This window comes from Myiozetetes cayanensis, unplaced genomic scaffold (genome assembly GCF_022539395.1).
Source record: "Myiozetetes cayanensis isolate MyiCay16 unplaced genomic scaffold, myiCay2020 scf4, whole genome shotgun sequence".
NCBI lineage: Eukaryota > Metazoa > Chordata > Aves > Passeriformes > Tyrannidae > Myiozetetes > Myiozetetes cayanensis.
The window spans coordinates 32,309,654-32,322,759 of NW_026087631.1; positions in this window are offsets into that span (position 1 = coordinate 32,309,654).

The window sequence follows — 13,106 nt, forward strand, 5'->3', positions numbered from 1 at the left end:
CTGGAAAAGGGCCCAGGCAGCACTCCATAAAAATCACTTGAGACAGGCAAAATGCAATGGCTTGATTGCCTTTCAAATACAAGAATTAGGAGACATCTAACAAAACATCTAAACAAAACTGCGGTCTTGCAGGTTCAGCTAAAACAAAAAAGGAATATAAAACTCGTCATGTATTCAAGAAGTAACCATGAAGATTTAATGGAAGAACAATCCAGCAAGAGCGATTAAATATAGTGGAGGAGTCCTTAGAGTGGTAATTACTGCAGACCATGACTTTTCTGGGAAAATATTGTTACTAGGTATCCTGTGTTCTTATTTTAGGTATCCAGTGTTGGCAGCCATTTTCCTTTATTACTCCAGTTATTTGGATGATTTTCTGCAGATTTTGGAAAGACAACTCTGACGCTGCTTGTTACTGTCTTTTTTTTTCTTTTTTCTTTTTTTTTTTTTTTTAATTTCCACAAGTATCACTACATCTACCACAGCGATTCTTATGCTCTGTCACTGCAGGATTGCTAAATACCACACTCTTTCCCAAACAGGAGGGATTCCCAACAATGCAGGTTTGATTCACTCACCCCCTTTGGCAACAACCATCCTTATCCCTCAGAAACTAGGAAGTCCCCATTTCTCTCCTCCATTTTGCTACTTTACTGGTGCTCTGTATTTGTCTGCTTTATGCTTATCTGGCAAAATCAGTGAAGCAAACCCTGCACAGAAGAACTACCACTTATGTGGTAGCTTCCCTTCACAACAAATCAAGCCAAATTTCTTTAGCATATTTATTCTTACATGTTTTAGGGAATTATTTAAAAGACTCCATGTAAGCAGCTATTTCCTTTTACATACTACACAGTGAGTTTTCTCCTGTTTGCCGGTAGAGTGTAGCCAGAATTTATCTCCCTGCTTCTTTCTGGCAGCCTCCATTCCTCACAGTCTGGAGGGAAGCAGTTTGAGAGGCTACCATGGAATTCAGTCCAATTAAACTCACTATTTATTGTGATCCTACTAATTTACTATGCCAGGAGGGCTGAGTCAGCTTTACAAAGAGCTGTGTGACAGCACCTGCCAATAGAAAAATTCTGGCTGATGCTGATGCTCACTTCAGCTGAGCGCTTACATGGAGCCCTGGATCCCAGAAAGAGGAAGGTCCTGAGAATTGGATTAAATAGTGCGGCAAAATGAGAAAGTTAGGTGGCTTACACCATGGAGCCTTCACCATCTCCCATGCACACCCCTAAACCTACTGAGTGTAAAGACAGAGGGGAGACATAGGCTAAGGAAAGACTTCTGAAAGTATGTCCAAATTGACTGGAGAGGGTCTAGGTGTTTCAAGCACAGCAGTATCTGTACCACGCTGTGGTATGTGCAGTATTGTTACTCAACTACATAATGGCTTGAAAGTTTTCTTGCCTGACCAACAGTACCTTTTGGAACAGAAATAACAGATCTTTTAGAAAATAAATAAATTGCATATTTAATGTTATATAAACTTCTGTGCAACTCCCCAGTCGCTATTTTCCCATTTTTTAAATTCTCTTCATCAGCTATGTACATGGCAATCAAGCTTTTCATATTGTATTTGTGCTTTCTGCATCTTCTGAGCATATGAGAAAAAACGCACCAGCTAACTGACTTAGAAAAGTGAGCCACTCACTTAACCTTCCAGGGGCAAAGTCAGAAAAGCCTCCTCACACTTTTTGGGGTTTGAAAGAGATTAATTATTTTATTTCCACACTCCTGTAAGTAAAGAGTTGTAGCATTCCTACATTTAATGAAAAGGACACACAGAAATATATCCAAGAGTCAGACTGAGAACAAGCTCCAATTTTGACTTTGACTTGACAGTCCTGCTCAAACTAAAATGAAACACTGAAAAACCTTCTCACAAAGGTATTATTCTTGTCCTTTGACAAACATATATATACATAAATAGACTAAAACTTCATCACCACTTATTGGTGCAGTTTTATGACTCCAAAAGTAGATGAGCCTCTTGAGCAGGCATATTCCCTAAAGGACTGAAGCAAAATTCCTATGGTATGATCACAAATTATTTTGTGCCTCAGAATAACCTCCTTTGCTGCAGAACTCTTTGTTTCAGCCTTTCTCCGTGGCTGAGACACCCAGTCATGGGAAACTGTGATTAAAACCCCCCCTCCTAACAAACTGTGGGAAGAGTCCTTTCAGTTGCTACCATGGCTACGAGATATAAGCCAAGGTCATTGTTTGTTATGATTGTAGCTCTGTTGAGCCTGTTTTGGTTTTTTTTGTTTTGTTTTGTTTGTGGTTTTTTGTTTTGGTTTTTTTGTTTGCCTTTTTTTTTTTTAAATTGACAGCTGTTGCATATCAGGGAAATTAAATCATGTTTGAGAAAGATCTAAAGTGTAGGGTTTTTCTAATGTAGGTGAGTCATGTTGATATTTCTGTCCTCTGTGTGGTGCAACCTCTGATTTTCATTATTGCTCCATTCATTATCTTTAAATATAGATTAACATCTCTAGTTGTCCTGCACCGCAAAGGGGATATCAGACTATATTAACTTTATATTAATACTCTCAAATAAACTGGTAGTTACAGAAGTAGGTTACGTTTGCATGTTTGCAAGCCTCCACATTTTAGAGATGAATTTTCTAAAACTAATGGCATTGCTGGCAATCTGGGCTTGTGTTTTATTTAAGTCGTATTATCCTCTGAATTAATCAGATTTATCAGATTTATTCTGCATGGATTTAGGATCAGCTATTCGCAAGCCATTTCAAAAACAAACAAACAGACTGTAAAAAAATTAGGACCCTTCTCTCTATAAATGTAAGGTTGATTTGGCTATTTTTGTGGATATAAAAAGTTACTTTCAAGTACCTGAAGTGTAAGAAAATCTGTCATGTATTTTATATCAGGTCTCTGTGCCAAGGACCACTTCCACACATGTGATGAAAACGTATGATAGGATGCAAGAAGATGCAGCAAAGCTCCATTCTTATTTTTTAGGCCCATTCAGGCAACAGTAGAGGTAAACATAATTCTGAGAGTAACTTAAAAAAAATCCAGAATTGCTTTATTGTGTGTGAACTGGGATTGTTTCCTCAACTACTTAATGCTTATGTTAGGTTAAAATTGCTGCAGCAGTCTAGCAGGGGGTTTGATACAGAGCAGAAGCCAAGGCAGTAAATAAATGAGATATGGCATGAGGTTGATAAGAGACTTCTTTGGGGTAATCTTTTCTAAGCAAAAGACAGAGAGCTGAAATACAAAAAGCACAACATGTATTATTTTGCTTTTTGTTTACTTTCTATTTCTAAAAGCTGGTTTTCATGTGTAACTTTCCAAAATACATAACAACGGCTATGACAGGTATTTATCACAAAAGAGAAATATTGCCAACATGTGGATTCCTTTGCAGAAAATTTCCCGTACTTCTTCATTTTCCTTTCAAAATGGTGTAAAACACAATGCTTCACATCTCCAGATGAATTATGATCAGTCTCTAAACATCCACTTCCTTAAAAAAAAAATTATATATATATATACACACACATAATCAAAGCTGTGCTTATCTTCTATTTCATGTGGACAGTCATGTAATACGTGTTCTTAAATGCATCCATGACCTAAGTTAAACCTTACAGTGCGGGCTCCTATTTTCCATCATTTCCTTTCTGATAGTTGTTGACACTAAGCAGAAAGAATCCCTATCTTGATGTATAATGAAATAATTAAGGATGTTACTTTCCCAGGACTGAATAATTTTGTTTCAGAAAAGCACATGGAATAAAATACTTCAGAAAGAATCACTAAGTTAACGATCTCTTTACTTTTAAGCTTTAGCATATTGCAATTTTTCTGAATGTAAATAGACTGAAGATTTGTTAGTAGGGAGAACACTGGATGACAAATTCTTGGGTAAAATTATTTACAGGAAGATAGGAAATGAGTCAGGATTCTCAGGAAAAAATAGCTGTCTTACAGGCATCTGAAAAAATGTCCAAAGCTTTTTTTTTTTTTGATGGAGAAAGGAAGGGGAAATGTATCAATAGGAGTTACAAGTCACAAATTCCTAACTTCCTTCTTAACTGCATACCAACTTTGTCTTAAACTTGTAGTGCTAGGCACCAATGGGCAATGAAGAGAAATTGTTTAGCTTTATTTGGTGTATTAAAAGCTCCTTGATGCAGATGCCAAATAGAAGTTGAATAAGTAATTTGCTCTGCTTATGAATTTCTTTGGAAATATCAATAGCACTGCACAGAAAAGGTTTCTGAAAGCTGCTTTGGGAGGTTTTCATATGCGATGAAGAAAACATTGTCATATGATAAGCAGAATAATAGAATAGTTGGTATGTAGTAAGTACAGTTTTCTTGCTCAGAAGAATCCAAAATGTTCGTGGAAAGAATAAGGAAGGTATCAGCACAAACAATCACTGAATAGCATTCTTTAAACATTGATATTTCAAAGAAATGGCTTTCTATTTGAGGAACACAAGATTTCAATAGCATCATCCAGTACATTCTTTTGGGATGCCTTGGCATTTGCATGCAGTAATGAGATGGATGTCTTTCTGTATTCTCAACTCTCTCCCTTGCCTTGGTATCCAAGAGATATTAAAGAGTCTCTGAGACTCTTTCTAGAAACAAATGACAAAAGTTGCATTCTAATTAGAAATTTGAGATTGGATGAAGGACTGTTTTACTAAACAAGTGAGAAAAATTCTCACTTACGAGATGTATGTTTGAAGATGACACCAAGTGTTGATCTCTTAGAGGGCAGGAAGGCTATGCAGAGGGATCTGGACAGGCTGGATCTGTGGGCTGAGGCCAATTGTGTGAGCTACAACAAGGGGAAATGCTGGTTCCTGACCTGGGGTCACAATAACCTTGTGCAGTGCTACAGGCTGGGGACAGAGTGGCTGGAAAACTGCCCAGTGGGAGATGACCTGGCGGGTGCTGGTGACAGCGGCTGGACATGAGCCCAGGTGAGCCCAGGTGGGCAAGAGGCCGATGGCCCCTGCGCTGTCCCAGCCATGGGGTGTCACAGGCCCAGGGCAGTGCCCGGCCCTGTGCTGGGACTGCTGGGGCCACATCTCCAGTGCTGGGGACAGTTCTGGGCCCCTCAGACAAGAGAGACATTGAGGGGCTGGAGCGTGTCCAGGGAGGGGAACGGAGCTGGGGAAGGGTCTGGAGCACCAGGAGCGGCTGAGGGAGCTGGGGGGGCTCAGCCTGGAGAAAGAGAGGCTCAGTGAGGACCTTCTTGCTCTCTGCAAATCCCTAACAGGAGTGTGGAGCCAAGTGGAGGCCAATCTCCCAGGGAATAAGTGATAGAATGAGGAAATGTCCTGAAGTTGCACCAGGGGAAGATTAAATTAGGTAAAGTTTCATCACTCATAGAGTGGTCAGCATTCAAAGAGTTGGCCCAGAGAAGTGGTTGCATCACCATCCCTGGAGGTTTTTAAAGGACCTGTGGATGTGACACTTGGGGACATGGTTTAGTGCTGGACTTGACAGTGCTGGGGTACTGATTAGACTCAATGATCTTAGAGGTTTTTTCCAACCTAAATGATTCTATGATTCCAAGAACAGGAACCCAGAGAGAAAGAGCTCATTTTTCCATATTGTCTAATTAATTTAAAAAACCCACACTGGTCCGTGTGGTCAAGTTTTACTGGCATAGTGGCAACAGAACCATTACTGCCCTACAGTGAAGTCGGTCATTTCCTCTGTGTAGTGGACCTTCCATGCCACAGAGAGCAGCTACTTTTAAGGCATTTTCAAGATTCAGATTCAAGATTCAGAAATTAGAAAGGGGTGTAGATATTTTCAACTAAACTGTTATAATTTTCTTTAAAAATTTAATATTAATCAGCCTCAGTCTGACATCTTTATTTCAATTTCAAAGCTTATAGCTTCACAGCCCACAAATCTATTCACTTAAATCAATTGGGGAATTGATCTCCTTCCCTTAACCCCAAGAGAGCACCAACATGCACCGCTCTAAATCATTATTGTCAAGCTTTTTGAAAAGATGGTGATTCCCTGGAAAAAGAAGTATATGTCAATGAAATTTCACATAGAGAGGCCTTTTTTGTGTAGTACCCATAACTTGTTTTATTGTAATCCTCAGGTAGACATGTCAGCAGTAAAAAAGCCATCCCAAATGGCAGTTCAGGCTTTAAAGAACGGTACATTTCTATATACTAAGAAAAAAGGGTGCACAGATGATTAATAGTTTGGTTGATTTTTTGTTGAATGGTTTGTTGGTTGTAGGCTTTTTTTAACACAGGACTGCTTAGGTTAAATTATTATGCTTATATTTGCTGTTGCTCCCAAAATGCATGTTTAAAGCCAGCGTTGCTCTTGCATAAAAATAACATAAAAATGACTCTAACTAACTACTGTGTGATGGTCCCAGATTATGATTTGGCAAAGCAGGCAGAAAATTACCTCATTGATTCTCTGTACTCTTCTTAGGTTATTTCAGTCTTCCCAAAGCTGCAGAGAAGTATTTTAGGTATGTAACCTATATTTTAGATAGTCTGTGTTCCCTTTTAAATCTTATTAATGGAAAAGAAATACTAGAGTATTTTTATATCAGAACAACTCAATCCCTTCTCTTGCAGTCCTCAAAATGGGTGATAATCACAAAATAAATCACCAGCCAATAATGTTATGCAATCATTTGGTGTGATTTGGTGTGATTTTTCTGCATTATTTACTGTCCATCATTGATATTGTGTTGTACGTGCAGAGAGATTAATTTCCTCCTAGATTTTACCCTAGTAGTCTAATGATTTTAGGACTTCTTTTAACATGATTTAATCACCCTCCAAAGTTCTGTTTGCTCTCATGAGTTTTTATTATTTCTATTTAATCTTTGAGTCCTTATTACCATTAATGATCTGCATCTTGATTGTTTAGAAATGTTTCTTAATAACAACTGTGAACTTAGTTGTCAATTTTCTTAACTGGAGAGGAGAGTAGGAAAACATTAAACTTAAATTAATTCAGAATTGACAGATCTATAATATTTATCAGATACTTTTTGGTTTCTTTTTTTAAAGGTTTAGCATGGTATAGGTCATTGGAAAGTCAAACTCTTAACTTCAACAGCAACAGTCATTGCAGTTTATTGCAGATCAGGCCCTATGTGTTTTAAGCCCCCACAATGCAAGAAATGCTCAGCATCTGGGAAAATGTGACTTGATCAGCATTGCATCCTAATTTATTATTCAAGGTGATATTCAAGAACTATGAATGTGAAACTGTTTGGGTTTTCCTGGATTTTTTTTCCTTGATTGTTACCCACCTTTGGTTACATGTAGTAAGTCATACATGTAATTAATTCATTTAATGAATACATAAATACATTCCTCTAATGTATGGATAAACATTTTATATCTTGGATTTTTACCTTTGGATAATATTTATAATATTTTTCTTCTCTCAGGTTAGTTAGCCTTATTGGAATGTGTTTGAGCACTGTGACAATCTGATAATTGACTATGGATTACAAACAATACTTTTTTTATATACTTAATTTTGAAAACACTTATGTAAACTCGCACCTCTAATTCTAAAATTCTGAATAGTATTTAAGATATATTTGTATCTACATCTGGATGCAAATGCAATTGCATGGAGCCAAAGTCCTCTTTAAGACAAATATTTCATGAATTCTCCTCCTTAAATAAATGTCATGGATTATGTTGTTCTTTCAGCCGTGTAGCTGAAACAACAATAGTTCTCATTAATTAATTAATGAGAAGGATAAGAAAGAAAGGAATCAGCTTATCAATAAATACATTCAACAGTTTAGTCATAATAAGGTGCTCTTACCACCATGTGAACTTTCAGGATACAGGATTGAGCAAAATGGGTACAGCTTTCTTTGTAAAGGTCAGGTGCTGTTGAAATTTCTCTTCCACAAAGAATAGAAATTATTTTACCTTCTAAATTCTCACGAGTTGAAGCTTTTCAGCCAAATTCAGTTCAACTGATTTTAAGGTAATATTTTTCCAATATTTTTACCTTTTTAGCTGTGAAAATCTACAAAGTTTAGAATAATTTCTCTAAATCCCCTTTCCATGTGTTATGATACTTCAGTCTTAATTCCTGTATGTGCCAGATTTCTCTTTTTACCTTTGAATCAAGACCATGTTCTGTTTTACCAGTTTAATTTAAAGGCCAGAAAGTAATTTAAAGAGAGATGATCACCCCAATAACTGTGTACAGCTTAAATATGTTAGTGATGAGGGAGGACAGTTATTTAGTAGTTTTAATGATGTGAATAAGCATTAGTAGAGTTTCTTAAATCATTTGTGCTTATACTATTGAGGTTTTTTTAATATGACAGTAGTATTTGGGGACTTCAGGAAGTACTGAGTTCCTATTTTGTTGCAGGTTGTGCAAACATAGCAAAAATCCACCTGTCCACTGAAAACATCTGATCTAACCTGAGACTGCCATAGAATCATGAAGAGAAGACAAAAGGTCATAGAAAAGGTTTGATATCTAATTGTTATATGCCCAAGGAGCCCCTGGTGGTCTAGTGGTAAGGGCATGGCGCTGTCACCACCAAGGCCCGGGTTCGATTCCCGGTCAGGGCCACTCCCAGGCAGGTGGGGCTCGTTAGCCCTTAAAGGCAACCCACCTACGTCCTGAGGACCTCGCTGCCACCATCCAAGCTCGCTTGGCCCCGGCAGATGAACCTTAGGATTAAAGGGTGGGCTCAGTTCCGCGCACACTGTGTCTCACCTAAAAAATCCAATGCGCAGGCTGGAAGGTGGAAAGACCTTCCCCGGATCTTTGCTCACGAAGACTGGCCATTATTATATGCCCAGCTCTTGATTATCTTAATATGTTTATGTTCTTCTCATTAGCTTAGTTGTTATGTGTTGCACTATTATATTGTTATATACATTGTCCATATATAATACCCAGATCTGTGGAAACTTTACCAATATGATAACCTGCACCATTTGTATTACAGAGCTGTTACGGACCTTCTCTTGTCAGCAGCAACTGTCAAAGGAACTAACCTGTTTTACAGATAACTAATTGAAAGTTGCTTATCCATGCTTGTTACCAGAAAAGAAGCCTGAAAACATTGAGGTCGGGTTTAAGTAACTTATTAAGAGTAGTAATGTATGAGTCCTACAACTCTCACATTATTGCAGCATTACTGGAACATGACTTTCATTTGTCATAAAAGGTAAACCAGACAGACCTGTGCAGCTGGCAAAAATGGCAAAAATTACAAAAATTAGAAGTTCCTCTATGTTCATCTTTCTCCTTTTAAGGAGAAAGTAAGTCTGGAAACATGAGTTTTCCACAAAATTAAGACAAGAAAATAAGAGAATCCATGATTCACAAAAGTTGTAACTTCATGTTTTATTACGCATCATTTTCTCTCAGGATGACAAGGCTCTGTGCTTCTGGAATTAAGGTACTAGACTTAAGAAAGAAAATAAGATATTCTTCCTGACCTCCTGTGCAGGAAGTTATTAGAATGGTATTTATTTTCAGAGACTAAACCCTAGGTTAACCGTGCCCCAGGTTAGCAAAGCAAATCATCTGTTCTTGTTGGGAAGTGTTTTGCTTTAGCCTGTAAATAACCGAGCACATTTTCAACACAAAAGAATCTCGAATTGCAGTAATTAATTCATGGAGACATCACACAGTTGAAGAAAATGTGTCCTGTTGATTAAATTCTTGGATGGGAATCAATGGCTTCCTTGCTTGGACTGTATTAACTTTCTAAATATCATCACTGTGGGTTTCATTACAGAAAACACAATGGGTTGCACATCGCTGAGGGAGGCACACCCGGGACACCAGTCACTCAGAATTAACATACAGTGCTCTGTGAATCAAACTTTCCTGCAGAAAGAGAACACAAAGTGAAGAAAGTTCAGTGAAAGAAACAGATTAATTGTATTATTTCCTCCAATTTTCCTACTTTTATAGCTTGACACCTATTCTGTCACACACTAAATTGCAAAAGAGAAAGAAAAAAAACCCCCAAAACATTTAATTTATATTAAAATACTAGCGTTTTGGAATGAAAATCAGAAAATATTTGTACAGAAAAAAAGTTTTCTTTTTTTGTTTTAACCACTTCCGTTACAGGAGGTGTGGAGTTTCTAGAACACAAGGTAAGCATGAACTGTGCAAAACCTTGAGACGCATGACTTGAACTAAAGGTTGCCTTCATTTACAAAGAGAAGGGTTCTTTGGGGTTCTTTGGTGATGTCCTTAAACATGGTGGTAACACTGATGGGCTGCCTGTCAAGTGGATTGTTATAGTGGAATTGCAGTGTTTGGGATGCTCCAAAACTACAGTGTGTTATTGTACCACACTATCACCTTTTTTTTTATGAGTTCCTTGGTTTTGCTTGGTTTTTCCTATCTGTTCTTTTTTCCTACCTCTTGTGTATCTAAAAGGAGCCCCTGGTGGTCTAGTGGTAAAGGCGCGGCGCTATCACCGCCAAGACCCGGGTTCGATTCCCGGTCAGGGCCACTCCCGGGCAGGTGGGGCTCGTTAGCCCTTAAAGGCAACCCACCTACGTCCTAAGGACCTCGCTGCCACCATCCAAGCTCACTTGGCCCCGGCAGATGAACCTTAGGATTAAAGGGTGGGCTCAGTTCCGCGCACACTGTGTCTCACCTAAAAAATCCAATGCACAGGCTGGAAGGTGGAAAGACCTTCCCCGGATCTTCGCTCGCAAAGACTGGCCATTATTATTATGTGTATCTAAAACTTAACTTGCTTCATGCTTTGTTCTTCCACTCCATGGTGAGTACAGAACATAGCCAAGCACAAGCACAGTCTGCCTTAAAAATGTGACCACTGAGGGCAGATTCTCTCCTCAGACCGTCTGCAAGTCTAGTGTACCTCTCTTATTGTTTTTGTGTGAAGAGTAAACATTAGAAGAGCAAAGATAACAATATATGTTTCCTATATGTTGATTCTGTGATTCTAAAGTATTTAAAATCCCTCTCCAAAGGTGATCATTTCTATAGCATTCTACACAGATTTCCACTTCCAGAGCCAGAAAAAGTTCTTTTACTTGGCATAATCTGGTATTTTGAATGGACACATGATTAAAAATCTTTTGTCTTTAACTGAGGAGCTGGAATCCTGATCTTCAGAATACGCAGTGTTGAAAAGATAAATAGCACTGCTCTATTAACATCTTAATGAACTTACAGGGAAGCCCCTTTCATGTCTTAAATTCACGTTTCACACATGCTGAACAGTTTTAGGTTTCTTTTACATTCCTTTGAAGTCCTTATATGCAAAAGGTCATCATAGCATTTTTTCTTAACCTCAGATATTAAGAGCAGTTGCATATCTGACTCCAAGCATGTTACCAACTGCTGATAATATGGCACACAGGAGAGAAAACAAAATGCCAGGCCTTTATCATAAACACCACTTATTTCAGACACTGTCAGTCACCAGTCTTTTGAATTTCTCATTTCATTGCAGACATGGCATTGAGAAAGAGGAAAGGGAGCTGGAGAAGGCCAGAAAGATTTCAAGGCAAAAGCTCTAAAAACAAACTCCAGTTTCCTTCCAGCCCAGGGAGTACACCAGAAACATCTCTGCCTGAAACAAAGCAGAGGGAGGAAGGGTGAGGTTGAATTTTGTGTTTTGTAGTCTGTCTCATTTCCAGATGAACATTTCTTATGGATCAGGCCTGAAACACATTTCTGCATCAGCACTGATGAGACCAAGGTGTTTCAGCATTTGCTTCACAAAGCAGTTTTGCAGTTTCATCAGTACACTATTTGTGGCCATTTCCAAGGTCCATATAATCTGTGAGATTTATCACAATTATGAAGATTTATCACAATTATGTGATTATTTATCACAATTTTCAATCTAAGCCTTTTCAGCAGTGGTTTTGGTTATACCTTGAAAGACTGAGTGGGAATTTGTTTTTTTAATTCAAATTTTCAAAAGTTCTGTCCTTACATTGGAATTTCAGGAACTGAATTCCAAATTTTGTAACTCATCAGACTTTCTGTTCAATAAAGTGAGATGCAGGCATTTAATTTTTCACAGTCAGTGCTCAGATGGAGTAATTTATTTGTGAGATGATGACAAAGAAATTGCTCCTCCATGATCCATGATCCTCAGTGTATCACAGTCCAGAAGGCTAAAAAGTTTTATTTTATCTCATAACACCAAGTTATGGATATATAAAAGTAAATTATTTATTATTATAATGATTAACTTAAAAGATCTTAATAAGGATTATTTATTGCATAGTATAGGTAGCTATAACTACTAGTATAGTACAGCATAGTGTGCTATTTCTCGAGCAATATTGAAGTAATTATATTGGACTAATTATATTGGAGCCAGCAAATTATCAAGCAGAGGTGGATGTTGCTCACCCAAAGACTGTGTGCCAGTCTCTCTCTCAGCCTCTCAAAGAGGTAACTTTGAGTGATGTCCCCACTCAAGGGAGGGATCTCAGACGCCCCAGGAAAGGGTGTGTTAGAAGACTCTCCCATTAAAAAGTGTGACTGGGCTTTTATAGTGATTTTATGGTGACTGACTGTCAGTTAGATGTCTCCAGGCCAGCTTTGGACAAGTTATCAGCAGTATCACTTGTTTGTTCCTTTATCGGGTACTTTAGGAGCTCTTCCACATCCTCACCTCTCTATCAAGATGTTTACCTTTGGCATTGATGAGTCAGGCTGGTTTCACATTATTCAAAACCAAAAACCACAAGACACCCCGTTCTTCACTCACCACTGATAGGGTACTGTTGCAGTTGTTTCACCCCCACTCCAGGCAGAGTATCCTGCTGCAATTACTACTTTTTATTTTCTCTGGAGCACTTTAAGTGGTGTATATGGGCTGGAAAACTTGCCAGCTGTTTTTTCCCTGTCATTCTGGCTATATGGATGGAGAGGCATCTACTGAGGTGTTTGTTGGTTTGGGTTTTTTTTAAAGGGTCCTTATGAACTTAGAGCAACATATTCACCTTCAGAAAGATCAACTAACTGGAGTGGTAGGATTCTGGGACAAGAAATATAATTGATTTAATTACTTACAGTGTTGCTGGCAATGTGCAAACAAGCTTTCTGACTGAAGGC